Source organism: Sorex fumeus, unplaced genomic scaffold, assembly GCF_029834395.1.
Source record: "Sorex fumeus unplaced genomic scaffold, SorFum_2.1 ptg000115l, whole genome shotgun sequence".
Taxonomy (NCBI): domain Eukaryota; kingdom Metazoa; phylum Chordata; class Mammalia; order Eulipotyphla; family Soricidae; genus Sorex; species Sorex fumeus.
In genome coordinates, this window is record NW_026606172.1 from 5,332,356 (window position 1) to 5,342,602 (window position 10,247).

Genomic DNA, 10,247 nt, shown 5'->3' on the forward strand with positions numbered 1-10,247 from the left:
CCGCGTGGTTCCGGGAGCTGGATTTTTGGTGGCTGGTCCTGGAGGTCTTCCGCTGCCGGAGCCCTGGTCAGGGCGGGGAGTACCTCCAGGACCAGCCACCACCATGCTGAGACCACAGAAAATTTATCATCTGCATAAATTTAATAAAGTGTGGCTTTCTGCTTAAGCATTCTGAGCTGGTGAGAACACTTGAGTGAAAATTGATGCATTGTATATTTTTAGTTTAGAAGGTGAGATTTTCTCTGCTTTTTACCTGATTATAATTGCTTGGTAGCATTTTCTGTTGCTTATTATTTCCAGAATTACATATTGTTATTTATAGGAGGGTTAATCTAAGTATAGAAATTTCACATTTGCTAAAGGATGTTTGGAGAATCCTCCCAGGAGGGGAGATGCATGTCGAAAGTAGACTATGGACTGAACATGTTTGCCACTCAATGCCTCTTTTGCAGACCACAACACCCAAAAGGAGAGAAAGAACACAGGGGATTGCCCTGCCACAGAGACAGGGGGGATGGGGGGATGGGGGTGGGAGGGATATTATCTATGGTGGTGGAAATGGGCACTGGTGGAGGGATGGGTATCTGATCATTGTATAATTGAAACCAAAGCACAAAAAATTGTAAATCCACAACTGTAAAAAAAAAATAAAATAAAATAAAGGGAAAAAAAAAAGAAATTTCACATTTGCAAGAATTCTCAATCAGCTACTTAACACTTTAATCCTAGACCAATGCTTTTTTTGGTTCAGTTTTATTTACTTTTATTTAGGTTTGTTCAGCTTAAAATATTTTTTTATTTACCAAAAAATATAGTTGCTTCACATACTATGTGCTAATTAAATATTTGTTGAACTAGTAAATATTGTTATCATCCAAGAATCATGAACCAATTCTTTTAGAACCTCACATATAAAAGAAAAATGAAATGAACAAAATGAACAAAAATGAACAAAACTATTTTCACAGGTTGTCAAATATGAGAAAACATGTCTATTAAAAATTTTTTAAGTTTTACATATGGAACAACCATATAGCAGTAAGACGATTTTTTTAAACTCTTGAAAATTTAAATATAATATGGATAAAAACAAAATTTGATCTTTACTTTGTCAAATAAAGTTTCCCAGTAGTTCACCAGTAGGGATACAGATGATGATCTGAGGCAAAATGAGAATAGAAAAAATAGGGGGAAATGATAAAAAATAAAAATAAAATAGTGTCTCTAAGAACTAAACAACACCAAATCCTGTTTAGTGAGTTAATTGAAATCTAGAACAATGCATGGGGTAAGTGGTAAAGATATGTATATCAAGACAAAATATGGGATAATTGAGACTATTAAAGAATTGAAGACGACCTCTCTAATCTCCTAGAGAGAATAAATATGTCAGAAACACAAGATCAATGGTTCAAATAACAATGCTTCTATCACCAAATTGAAAGCTAAAATATAACAAGAGGGGGCTTATTTAAAAATTCAGAGTAAAATTATAATTTTATTACTCAATGACATAGAGATAGAGTGAAATTGACTCTAGATATGTATGATGACTCAATACTAGATTTTTCTTTTATGTTTCCTTTATGATGAATTTGTTGGCCATTGAGTACCACAAAATGAGAACATAAAACTTGAAATGCAGCAAGAATAGTACAAAGATAAAACAAATGCAATATCATCTAAATAAGTGAGCCTAGTCCACATTGAAAGTGAAGAAAAGGAAAACTTGGGAATGATCCTCCAAGAAAAGAAACAGAATGGGAAAATGGATGAGACGGGAAAAGCTTGCATTTGCATATAATGCAGCTTTTTAAGAACTTAAAGTTTTTTAAATGGCACACAGAATAAGTCAGATCCCAAAATGAAACAATCATTAATTCCTGAAAATGGGAAGTGCAGAAAGGAAGTCCAGACATGATTTAGTTCTTTGCCAATATATTTTGGGGAAGAAAGACAATTTTCCCCCCAAAATATGGAAAGTCAACAGACAATATCTAAAATGCACTTGTAATATGTAGTAATATAAACAATATTAATTGTAAGTAAAATGGGAAGCAGCCATATGAGTTGGAGATAGATGATGCTATTAGCCCAGGACACCATAGCGTCCCAGAGTTATAGTAGGCAATACCAAATATTTGAATATGGACTGGGGAGCATTTTTGAAATGCTTAAATAGTCAAGCCTGGTTGGATTTTTGTGATAAATTAGAGGCACAGAGAATTGGGTATGGTGTAGAGGCTCTCTTTGTCATGAAAAACTCATGTTATGACTTGTGGAGAACTAGTGATCATTTCTGATTTCTGATAAGAGAAATTGTTTAGTGAATTTAATTAGCTTTTACCTTGAAGTAATTGAATTAACAATTATACAAGGAATGTGAGGACTTAACATTATGAGTCAAAGGGAAGTATAACAAACCATCAGATAGGATTCCTGGAATCTTGAATCTAAAAGCATGAACACAAAGAAAAAGAAAATAAAAAATCCAAATCTGAAGCAAAATAAATATGCATATACATAAACATGTATAAATATACTCCAGGAGTTGCTGGTTTGGTATGTAATCATTACAAGTTGCTCTTTTTTTTAAAGAGCTTGTAAAAGAGTAGAAGAACTATTCAAGGAATCATTTATTTATTTTTTGGGTTTTTTTTTTTTTGTTGTTGTTGTTCCTTTTATTTTCAAGCCACACCTGCTGTGCTTAGGGCTTACTCCTGACTGTACTCCAGTACCAGGAATAGTGCCAGGATAAGCCTGGGGCAAGGCAAACATCTTACACACTATACTATCTAGTTGGTCCCCACGAGTCATTTATTTGAATAGTTATGCATGTATTTAAAGAGATTAGGTAAATTCAAATATAACTTTATTGAAATGTATGTTTAAAAATCGCAAAACTTTGTTGTGGATAGATTCAGTTTTCTCCACTTCTTACTTTTTCTATCTTTATATTTACTGATTTTTTTTTTATTAAAACACCATGATTTACAAAGTTCTTCATAAGGCCGAGGACCTTCGGGACCGGCCACCACCATGCTGAGACCACTCTCCGCACACCTGAAGGTACTGGCAGAGGGACAAATCCACGCTGGTTCGGGGGCCGAGATCTCCCAGCCTACTTGGATTGGAGTCGAGCATCCTCCACCCAGATCCTCCAAATTCCAGTAGGCAGGGGTCACACCCTCCACCTGGCCCCCTGGCGCCGTGTAATCCCATCAACGGCCAAGACTCAGAGACTATAAAATCCAGATCCCCGACGAGAACAGTGCAGTCTCCTGCCCCCGCGCGTGGCTGTTCCTCGCCGGGGCCCGTTGGAGGGGAGCGGGTTGAGCTTTCCTCCCCGCCCCGACCAGGGCTCTGGCAGCCGAAGACCTCCAGGACCAGCCACCACCATGCTGAGACCACTCTCCGCACACCTGAAGGTACTGGCAGAGGGACAAAGCCACGTGGGTTCCGGGGCCGAGATCTCCCAGCCTACTCAGATTGGAGTCGAGCATCCTCCACCCAGATCCTCCAAATTGCTCCAAATTCCAGTAGGCGGGGGTCACACCCACCACCTGGCCCCCTGGCGCCATGTAATCCCATCAACGCCCAAGACTCAGAGACTATAAAATCCAGCTCCTGGAACCGCGCGGCCGCATTCGCGGCCACGCGACATCTTATCAGGACATCTTTTTTGACATCTTATTATCTCATTCCTACTTTGGACAAACTTGCAGGCTATCGAATGTAGCCTGCCTACAGGGCAGAGTCTGGCAAACTCCCCGTGGCGTACCAAATATGCCAAATACCAGTAACAATGATGGATCTCATTCTCCTAAAGAGCCTTGAATATAATCTCAGGGTTAGGATGAAAGAGACGTTACTGGGGCCTGCTCGAGGCAATCAACAAATAGCAGGATGATGAAATGAAATGAAAATGAAATCATAAGAGTTGTTTTAGGCATAGAATGTTCCAACATCAATCCCACCACTAATGTCCCTTTTTTTTCCAGATTCCCCAAGTTCCCTGACATCCCCCAGCCTGCTCCCTTGGCAGGCATGTAACAAACTTATTTCATATTACTTGTTCCAATAAAGCCTAAAGAAATGGTAAATGCAATTATCGAAAAAAATCAATAATAGTCAATTTGTAGTGATTGATGCCATATGATTATAACCTATGAAAATAAAGAAATCCAAATCACTAAAAACAATATGGTATACTGCCTATTCTCACTTAATAACCAAGTTTCCAACTTTGGCATCTAAAGTATATTATGCTATAAATTTTATTTTGTACTTGGATGTTTTTTAAGTAATCATCATGTATTTCTTACCATAAATAATTATTTTTTCATTGTCCCCTTGACAGGTATATAACAAGTTTATTTCATATTATTTGGTCTAACAAAACATAACATTGTAGCACTGTTGTCCCATTGTTCATTGATTTGCTGAGTGGGCACCAGTAAGGTCTCCACTGTGAGACTTGTTGTTACTGTTTTTGGCATATTGAATATGCCACAGGGAGCTTTCCAGGCTCTGCCGTGCAGGCAGGATGCCTTTGGTAGCTTTGCGGACTTTCCGAGAGTAACAGAGAAATCGAAACCAGGTGGGCCGCGTGCAAGGCAAACACCCTACCTGCTGTGCTATAGCTCCAGCCCTATAAAACATAAAGGAACAGCAAATAGAAATACCAAAAAATAAATCAACAAAAGTCTGTTTGTAATTATTAATTGCAATATGTTTTAAAATTTTCTTAATCTAGTAAATGACAAGCAGATGTACCATTAATGAGAGCCATACTCAGCACCACCTGACAGGAAGTTTCTCCTGTCCTTTAAAGGAGCTATTTTAACATTTCTTGCAAAACTGGTTTCAAGACTATGAATACCCTAAGATGTTACCTGTACATGAAGCTATGCATAGTTCTTTCAAATATGAATAATAATCTAGCTCAATAGAGTGTTCTTGGTGAGTTGTTCATTTCTTTGAGTTTTTGTACTATATACATTGCACTATATTCTTCTAGGTCATAGAGTCTCATTTGCTAAATCAGCTGTATATTTACTGGCTTTCCTTTGTGCCCTTTTTTGATCTTGCTGCATTCAATATTATGCCCTTATCTTTGGATTTTGTCATTTTGAATATAATTTGTCTTGGAGTTGGGTCTGTTTTCACTGTACCCTGCAGGCCTCTGGGATCTCAGTGCCCTCAACTTTAGAATTTCCGATCGATGATTTAAGTACTGTTTCTTCACATTTGCCTTTCTGTGCTTTAAGGACTCTGATGATTCGTATATTGTTTATCTTGAACTTGTACCATAGTTCTCTGGTATACTCTTCTTTTTTTTTTCAAACTATTTTCTACCTTCTGCTGTTTCTTGGAGGTTTCCTTCTTTTCATCTAGGAGCTCCTCAATCTCATTCAGCTTCTGTTATTCTGATTTTCAGAGCTCTATCAATTTCTTTTTATCACCAACCATGTTCTTCATCTGTGTCATTTATGACTATAGTATTTTTTTTTAATTTCAACTCTCAGACTTTCTTGGGCTTTGATAACTACCTGTGGTAAGGTTTCTTTGAATTCATTGAACATCCTCATTATAATGTCACTAAGATACTAAAGATTTGCTGATGTTCTTGTATATTCATTGTATATTCAGTAATACTATTTCTGCTCATTGAGTTTGGTTAGCTTCTACATGTTTCACCCTTTGGTTTTCTAATGTTCTTTCTAATGTTTTCTAATTTTCTAATGTTCTGTGCTGGAGGTTCTTTGTGATTAACCCTCCAGAAAGATACTGGGGAATTAAGTTGGAGATTCCTCACTGTCTTTTCTTTGTGTCCTCAAATAATAACAGGAAGAATAACAATAACTAAGATGCAATTTGCTACATAGATCTGTCACTTCAGGAGCTGTTTCCTTGGCCCTTAATTCCATGCAGGTCCTATGTGGAGGCTGCTGGGACCCAGCAGAGAGGGAGGGACTTTGCATTAGGTTGAAATTCTGCCTCCAGTTTAGAATAATTTTAGTGATATTGGCCATGGGCAAGCCTCACCTGGGATGGTGGAAGGAAATGGTCTGATATATTACATTTTTATTCTTGACTTAAAAACATGGAGTTCTATGCAAATGTAGAAGAGATCCCCTTGAAAGATGTGACTATATTAAAAAGTCATCTTATTACTTAGAGAAATAGCTTTCCACTAAGCCAATAAAATGAGCTAAATGTTGTCATTTTGTGAACATTAAAGATGAAATATTCCTCAATGAGGTAGCTAATGCATCATAATCCTTGTAGACTCATAAGGACTATAATGGTATATAAACCTGAAAACCTTGGAGCACAGAAAAATATCACTTTTATTTTTCCTTGTTATTTTCTTTTCTAGGATGAAAAAGAGTATCTGAATTTTTTATTGTTTTTAGAAAGAAGAATCCAAGAATTTGCTTTGTGACAATGCGTATAGCAGAATAACACTGGCTTTTTGCCCTCTTCTACTGAAGCCACCACTAGAAAGTGCATATTGAAACATAGAAATAGAAAGTATAAAAATAATGGGAAGCAAATTTAAAATGGGTATTTATAATTTTCCTTGTATATATCCTTCACCTCTTTCGTTAAACTGATTCCGAGGCACTTGATTTTCTGAGGTACTATTGTGAATGGGATTGTTTTTTTAACGTCTATTTCTTCTCTTTTGTTATTTGTATATAAGAAAGCCATGGACTTTTGGGTGTTGATTTTGTAGCCTGCCACTTTACTAAACCAATCTATTGTTTCTAGGAGCTTTTCTGTAGAATCTTTAGGGTTTTTTAAGTATACTATCACATCATCTGCAAGCAGTGATAGTTTGACCTCTTCCTGTCCTATCAGTATTCCTTTGATACCTTTCTCTTGCCTAATTGCAATAACCAGGACTTCCAGTACTATACTGAATAGGAGTGGCAAATGAGTCAGAAAGAGAGGGACAGACATAAAAGGACAGCACTCATTTGTGTAGTATAAAACAACATAACATGAGGCTGACACCTACGGATAGTAGATACACGAGACAGATAGTTTGCTCCATAGCCAGAAGCCTGCCTCATGAGCAAAGGGTAGAAGGCAGCTGGAATAGAGAAGGGGTCACTAAGAAAAAAGATGGCTGGAGGAATCATTCGGGATGGGTGATGTGTGCAGAAAGTAGATAAAGGACCAAACATGATAACCTCTCAGGGTCTGTATTGCAAACCATAATGCCCCAAAGTAGAGAGAGAGTATGGGGACTATTCTCTGCCATGGAGGTGGAGGGAGGGTGGGAAGTGGGGTTATACCGGGGATATTGGTGGTGGGGAATGTGCACTGGTGGAGAGATGGGTGTTTGATCATTGTGTGATTGTAACCCAAACGTGAAAGCTAACTATCTCATGGTGATTCAATAGAATTTAATAATAATAATAATAATAATAAGTAAAATAAAATAAAATGGGTATTTATTAATTTATTAATTACCTGAGAGAGCACTGAGGAATATGTACAACAATGTAACATTGAAATCAGACTTGCTGAAGGAACATTTTAAAATTGTTCTGCAACCATGGGTTATTTGAATATTAAAAAAAATTGTAAAAGGAAAACTGAAACAGCAGCTGTCTAAGGGACCTCAGTTTTTTAGGTGTTGATATAAAAACAAACAAAAAAGAAAATTTTTAAAGAGGAGAGAGCCACAAGCAAAATACAAAGAATTTTTCTACTGACAGCTAAAGCATGTTTTCATAGACAAGACATAGACAAGGCCCTCCCGTTGATCGTCGATTTGCTCGAGCGGGCCCAGTAACGTCTCCATTGGAGACTTTGTTGTTACTGTGTCTGGCATATTGAATACTCTCGGTAGCTTGCCGGGCTCTTCGAGAGGGGCTGAGGAATCGAACTCGGGTCGGCCATGTTGGCCGCTTGTAAGGCGAACGCCCTACCCGCTGTGCTATCGCTCCAGCCCTTAGAAAGTAAAAATTCCACAGTCTTTCTGAAGTGACTGCTATCCTCTAAGTCCTATATCAATTTTAAGAGCATTATCATTGCTAATATCATATGCTTTTCTGCTCAATGTGATATTTTTGGTCATGATACATCTGTGTGTATGCAGTGCAAACAAATGAGTATATATCTGGGATTCAATATAATATATTTTGGCACTTAGAATAGCAAAAAGCACAATACAAAAGGTAATTAGTAAAATATAAATAAAAATTTATCGATGGGATTAAAGATTCATGTTTTTATTATGTTGACTTTATTATCTAAAGCACAGCTATTTATCTAACATATAATAAAACTCCACGGCAATCATATTTTTATGGGAAAAAATTGAAGTGCAAAACACTATTCAAAGAGATGTCAATAATTGATCAATCTAAAAATAACTTGATTTGGGAAACTAGACTCTGATTATTAAGTACTAAATGATTAATAAGTATTAAACTTTAAGTACTGGGATAGAGAGCCAGGAAGGTGCAATCTTCTACAAATCATTACACAGCAGAGTAGTCAGTACCAGTTGTATCAAGTCTGTTCCTGAAAAAGAGCCAGTGCTCTATTGAGCTATAGTGACTATTAGTTACAGTATTGGGGCTGTAGCATTATCATAGCGGGTAGGGCTTTTGCCTGCACGCAGCCAACCCAGGTTCGATTCCTCCATCCCTTCAGGAGAGCCCGGCAAGCTACTGTGCCCACACGGCAAAGCCTGGCAAACTACCTGTGATGTATTCGAAATGCCAAACACAGTAATAAAGTCTCACAATGGAGACGTTACTGGGCCAGCTCGAGAAAATTGATGAACAACAAGAGGACAGTGACAGTGACAGTTACCGTGTTGATGTTCAGAATACAGAGATCCAAATATGAAGCAAATTATTCAATAAGCAGGAAAAGGAAACAAAAGAAACTAAAGATTTAGCAGACCATTAAATGTCGAAGCATGAATAGATAGATATGGTGTCAGGGAACAAAGGAAATCATTCAGGATAAAGTTTACCGATTCTTAATACATGGTCTATTATCATCAATGCAAGGCTGAGGCTTTAAAGGTGGAAACACCCTAAAGGATTTAAGCAAGGAATTGTTATAAGTAATTTGCCAAGAAACTCACTCTTGTTGCTCTCAAAGTATTGACTTGAAGGAATAGAGTGTGAAGGTGGGGAGAAAAAAAATGCTGTGACTCTTGACTCCAGATGAAATAGATAATGGCACTCCCATTCCATTGACTCTGATTTTGTTCTCTTGCTACTTTTTGTCAAACTTAATTATTGAGGATTCTAATACACAGATCCTCTTTTTCTGTTTATACTCATTCTCTTAATGTTTTCACTACCATTTCTCTTTCAGCTACCAAATATTTCTCTCATATTTCCTAATATGTACCTTTATCTCAGATTCTTTCACTCAAATTCAGGTTCATATATTTATATTTTTGAATGCCTACTTGGTAGTTTTTCTACCTTTTTCAAAGCACTGTCATTTATTATACTCATAAGGAAATACTCCACAGTTTTCCAATGGCATACCCTTCACCAGAGACTTTCCCTGCTTGATATTTTTGTCTAACAGTATCTTGTATTCACATTTAAAATTCAAAGGAAAAATTACTTTGTCCCCTGGCCAAAGACTCCTACTTTTGGACGTGTTATTTCTAAACCAGCAACACTTGAAACAGCACATACAGGAACAGACTGTTATTTTAGGATCACTAGAAATAACAAGAATTAGCCCCATTGTCATTTTTTTGTCTCTGAACCTGTGAATGTTGACTACTATGGGAACAGGACTTAGTAGACAATGAGTATTTGACCAAGGACCAAGAATTTCACATAAAAACACTGTAGGGGCTGGAGATGTACAGATGCTTGCTCGCCTTGCATGTGTCTGCCCTGAGCTTAATCCCACAGCATCCCATATGGTCCTGCAGGTACTTCCAAATGTAATTCCTGAGTACAGAGCCAGGAGTAACCACTGAGCTTTATAAGGTGTGACCCAAAAAAACAAACTAAAAGTGAACAGAACAAAAAAATCTTCCTACCCTGAGTTTTATATTACTCTTTCCCACCAATCCATAAAGTTAGTTATGAAAAGGAACCGATAAAACCTGTATAAACAGGTTTTGAAAGCACACATCAATTGCATAAGGAAATCACTGAAGTGTTCTTGGACACCAGTGTCTGCAGCATACATTACCTTATCTCTTTAGCCTTAAGTAACTGAAAAGTCAGGGACTTGGGAAG